Below are 6000 nucleotides of genomic sequence, written 5' to 3'. Positions count from 1 at the left end.
GAACTAATTTGCCCTTTTATATGACTTACTAACACAGCCTTTAACTTTTTTGGTACAAGCACAGAGGAAACCCAAGAGTTGAGCATGTAAATTTGTGGTTTTGCCAGACTGATGTGATGAAGACACAAAGGGACAAGGGAGTATAGTGCGTTGTCCACTAGCACAGTAGCGTCAACAGAGGGGGTCATGACATCATGCTGAGTGTTCAGAGCATCTAAATCCTTTGCACTGTATTGGGACAGAAGGAAGGAGAGTTGATTCAGTGCTAGGGCAAGACCATAAACGTGCACCTTCATCCATTCTAAGTGTATGTGAACTCCTTCTGATCCTCCTCATGACAGACACATAAAGAAGCCACTCTCCATTGTCGATAGCTGCATATAAGGTGTCACAGGCTGTGCTGATCTAATCCTATTGAGACATCGTATCTGATACAGCAGCTGTGGTAAGGAAGTTACTTGTTTCAATGTGTAATAGTTCACCATCCCCAACCACAGTGCATCAGTCCTTTGCAGGGGCAAGCTCACTAATTAAAAAGGGATAGGAGGAACTTCCCTGGTGGCACAGTGGTTAAGAATCCGCCTGCCAATGCAGGGGACACGGGTTTGAGACCTGGTCCAGGAAGACCTCACATGCCACGGAGCAACTAAGCCCGTGCGCCACAACTACTGAGCCTGTGCTCTAGATCCTGAGAGCCACAACTACTGAACCCACGCACCACAACCACTGAAGCCCATGCACCTAGAGCCTGTGCTCTGCAACAAAGACACCACGATGAGAAGCCCACGCACCGCAACAAATAGTAGCCCCCGCTCGCCACAACTAGAGAAAGCCCACACCCAGCAACAGAGACCAAACGGATATAGCACTGCTTCTGATTCACTGTCTTGTGCAGAAGTGTCAGTGGTTTCCCCTTGTCCTTTCCTATCATGATGACTCTTACTCCACAGGTCAAAGAACCAATGTGACGGTTCTGCCAATTATGGGTCAATGAAACGAAGAGCTTGTTTTTTGAGAAGATAAACAAAATAGACAAACTTTAGCTAGACTTGTCAAGGGAAAATAAAGGACTCAGAGAGGAGTCATATAAATAAAATCAGAAACAAAAGAGATGTTACAACTGATACCACAGGATCATAACAGACTACTAGGAACAATTATACACCAACAAACTGGACAACCTAGAAGAAATGGATAAATTCCTAGAAACATACAACCAAGTCAAGACTGAATCATGGAGAAACAGAAAATCTGAACAGACCAATCAATAAGGAGATTTAATCAGTAATCCAAAACCTCTCCCCAAAAAACGAAAGTCCAGGCCAGATGACTTCACTGGTCAATTTTGCCAAACATTTAAAGAAGAATTGCTACCAATCCTTCTCAAACTCTTCCAAAAAACAGAAGAGGAGGGAATACTTCCAAACTCATTTTACAATGCCCACATTACCCTGATATTAAAACCAGACAAGGATGCCACAAGAAAATTATAGGCTAATATTTGTGATGTCCCTGATGAATACTGATGCAAAAATCCTCAAAAAAAATTAGCAAACCCAACTCAACAATATAGTTGATCCTTGAACAACACAGGGGATAGTAGGGGCAGTTGAAAACCCACGTAAAACTTAACATTCAGCCCTTCTATCCACGACTCTGCATCCAAAGATTCAACCAACCTCAGATTGTGCGACACTGTACAATGTATTTGGTGAAAGAAATGTGTATATAAGTGGACCCATGCAGTTCAAACCTGTGTTCAAGGGCCAACTATACATTAAAAGGATTCTATACCATGATGAAATGGGATTAATCCAGGGAGGCAAGGATGTGACACACCACATTAAAAAAACAAAGGATAAAAATCATATGACCATTTCAACAGATGAAGAAAAAGCATTCAACATCCACTTGTGATAAAAGCTCTCAACAAAGTCGATATAGAGGGAATGTATCTCAACATAATAAAGACCAAATACAAGAACACAGCTGACATCATGGTGATATCAAAAAAGCTGAAAGCCTTTCCTAGAAGATCAGTAACAAAACAAATACATCCACTCTCAGCACTTTATTCAATAAAGTATTGGAAATTCTAGCCAATGTAATTAGGGAAGACAAAGAAATAAAAGGCATTCAAATTATAAAGGAAGAAGTAAAACTGTCACTCTTTGAAGATGACATGATATTGTATAGAGAAAACCCAAAATACTCAACCAAAAAAAAAAAAAACCTGTTAGAGTAAACAAATTTAGTAAAGCTGCAGGGTAGAAAATTAATGTACAAAAATATGTTGCATTTCTGCACACTAATAATAAACTATCAGAAATTAAGAAAACAATCCCATTTACAACTGCATCAAAAGAATAAAATACCTAGGAATAAACCTAACCAAGGAAGTGAAAGACCTGAATATTTAAAACTACAAGACATTAATGAAAGAAACAGAAATCCATGCTCGAATGAACCAAGATGGCGGAGTGGCAGGACGTGCTCTCACTCCCTCTTGTGAGAACACCAGAATCACAACTAGCTGCTGGACAATCATTGACAGGAAGACACTGGAACTCACCAACAAAGATACCCCACATCCAAAGACAAAGGAGAAGCCACAATGAGACGGTAGGAGGGGTGCAATCCCAGTAAAATCAAATCCCATAACTGGTGTGTGGGTGACTCACAAACTGGAGAACACTTAGACCACAGAAGTCCATCCACTGGAGTGAAGGTGCTGAGCCCCACGTCAGGCTTCCCAACCTGGGGGTCCGGCAACAGGAGGAGGAATTCCTAAAGAATCGGACTTGGAAGGATAGTAGGATTTGATTCCAGGACTTTGACAGGACTGGAGGAAACAGAGACTCCACTCTTGGAGGGCACACACAAAGTAGTGTGTGCACAGGGACCCAGGGGAAGGAGGAGTGACCCCATAAGAGACTGAAACAGACCTACCTGCTAGTGTTTGAGGGTCTCCTGCAGAGGTGGGGGGTGGCTGTGGCTCACTGTGGGGACAAGGACACTAGCAGCAGAAGTTCTGGGAAGTACTCCTTGGCGTGAGCCCTCCCAAAGCCCACCATTAGCCCCACCAAACAGCCCAGGTAGGTTCCAGTGTTGGGTTGCCTAGGGCCAAACAACCAACAGGAAGGGACCCAGCCCCACCCATGAGCAGTCAAGCAGATTAAGGTTCTACTGAGCTCTGCCCACCAGAGCAACAGTCAGCTCTACTCACCACCAGCCCCTCCCATCAGGAAACCTGCACAAGCCTCTTAGATAGCAACATCCACCAGACGGCAGACAGCAGAAGCAAGAACGACAATACTGAAGCATGTGGAACAAAAACCACATTCACAGAAAGATAGACAAGATGAAAAGGCAGAGGGCTATGCACCAGATGAAGGAACGAGATAAACCCCCCAAAAAACAACAAAATGAAGTGGAGATAGGCAACCTTCCAGAAAAAGAACTCACAATAATGATAGTGAAGATGATCCAGGACCTTGGAAAAAGAATGGAGGCAAAGGTCGAGAAGATGCAAGAAATGTTATCAAAGACCTAGAAGAATTAAAGAACAAACAAACAGAGATGAACAATACAATAACTGAAATGAAAACTACACTAGACAGAATCAATAGCAGAATAACTGAGGCAGAAAAACAGATAAGTGACCTGGAAGACAGAATGGTGGAATTCACTGCTGCAGAACAGAATAAAGAAAAAAGAATGAAAAGAAATGAAGACAGTCTAAGAGACCTCTGGGACAACATTAAACACAACAACATTCACATTATAGGGGTCCCAGAAAGAGAAGAGAGAGAAAAAGGACCAGAGAAAATATTTGAAGAGATTATAGTCGAAAACTTCGCTAACACGGGAAAGGAAATAGCCACCCAAGTCCAGGAAGCGCAGAGAGTCCCATACAGGATAAACAAAAAGAGAAACACGCTGAGACACATAGTAATCAAATCGTCAAAAATTAAAGACAAAGAAAAAGTATTGAAAGCAGCAAGGGAAAAATGAAAAATAACATACAAGGGAACTCCCATAAGGTTAAAAGATGATTTCTCAGCTGAAACTCTACAAGACAGAAGGGAGTGGCATGATATACTTAAAGTGATGAAAGGGAAGAACCTACAACCAAGATTACTCTACCAAGCAAGGATCTCATTCAGATTCTTTGGAGAAATCAAAAGCTTTACAGAAAAGCAAAAGTTAAGAGAATTCAGCACCACCAAACCAGCTCTACAACAAATGCTAAAGGAACTTCTCTAAGTGGGAAAAACAAGAGAAGAAAAGGACCTAAGAAAACAAACCCAAAACAATTAAGAAAATGGTCATAGGAACATACATATCGATAATTACCTTAAATGTGAATGGATTAAATGCTCCAACGAAAACACACAGGCTTGCTGACTGGATACAAAAACAAGACCCATATATATGCTGTCTACAAGAGACCCACTTCATACCGAGGGACACATACAGACTGAAAGTGAGGGGATGGAAAAAGATATTCCATGCAAGTGGAAATCAAAGAAAGCTGGAGTAGCAATACTCATATCAGATAAAATAGAATTTAAAAGAAAGAATGTTACAAGAGACAAGGAAGGATGTTACATAATGATGAAGGGATCAATCCAAAAAGAAGACATAACAATTATAAATATATATGCACCCAACACAGGAGCACCTCAATACATAAGGCAACTGCTAACAGTTATAAAAGAGGAAATCGACAGTAACACAATAATAGTGGGGGATTTTAACACCTCACTTACACCAACGGACAGATCATCCAGACAGAAAATTAATAAGGGAACACAAGCTTTAAATGACACAATAGACCAGACAGATTTAATTGATATTTATACGACATTCCACCCAAAAACAGCAGATTACACTTTCTTCTCAAGTGCGCACAGAACATTCTACAGGATAGATCACATCTTCAGTCACAAATCAACCCTCAGTGAATTTAAGAAAATTGACATCATATCAAGTATCTTTTCCAACCACATGCTATGGGATTAGAAATGAAATACAGGGGAAAAAAAGTAAAAAACACAAACACATGGAGGCTAAACAACATGTTACTAAATAACCAAGACATCACTGAAGAAATCAGAGGAAATCAAAAAATACCTAGAGACAAATGACAATGAAAATACGATGATCCAAAACCTATGGGATGCAGCAAAAGCAGTTCTAAGAGGGAAGTTTATAGCTATACAAGCCTACCTCAAGAAACAAGAAATATCTCAAATAAACAATCTAACCTTACACCTAAAGGAACTAGACGAAGAAGAACAAACAAAACCTAGACAAAAGACCTGTATGCAGAAAACTATAAGACACTGATGAAAGAAATTAAAGATGATACCAACAGATGGAGAGATATACCATGTTCTTCGATTGGAAAAATCAATACTGTGAAAATGACTCTACTACTCAAAACAATCTACAGATTCAATGCAATCCCTATCATTATTACTAATGGCATTTTTTACGGATAATCAACGGACAGAGGATTAATCTCCAAAATATATAAACAGCACATGCAGCCCAATATTAAAAAAAACAAACACCCTAATCTAAAAATGGGCAGAAGACCTAAATAGACATTTCTCCAAAGAAGACATACAGATGGCCAAGAAGCACATGAAAAGCTGCTCAACATCACTAATTATTAGAGAAGTGCAAATCAAAACTACAATGAGGTGCCACCTCACACCAGTTAGAATAGACGTCATCAGAAAATCTACAAACAACAAATACTGGAGAGGGTCTAGAGAAAAGGGAACCCTCTTGCACTGTTGGTGGGAATATAAATTGATACAGCCACTATGGAGAACAGTATGGAGGTTCCTTAAAAAACTAAAAATAAAATTACCATATGATCCAGCAATCCCACTCCTGGGCATATACCCAGAGAAAACCATAATTCAAAAAGACACATGCACCCCAATGTTCATTGCAGCACTATATACAGTAGCCAGGTCATGGAAG

Source organism: Neophocaena asiaeorientalis, unplaced genomic scaffold, assembly GCF_003031525.2.
Source record: "Neophocaena asiaeorientalis asiaeorientalis breed wild unplaced genomic scaffold, Neophocaena_asiaeorientalis_V1.1 scaffold180, whole genome shotgun sequence".
Classification (NCBI taxonomy): Eukaryota; Metazoa; Chordata; class Mammalia; order Artiodactyla; family Phocoenidae; genus Neophocaena; species Neophocaena asiaeorientalis.
This window is presented reverse-complemented; position numbering follows the sequence as displayed.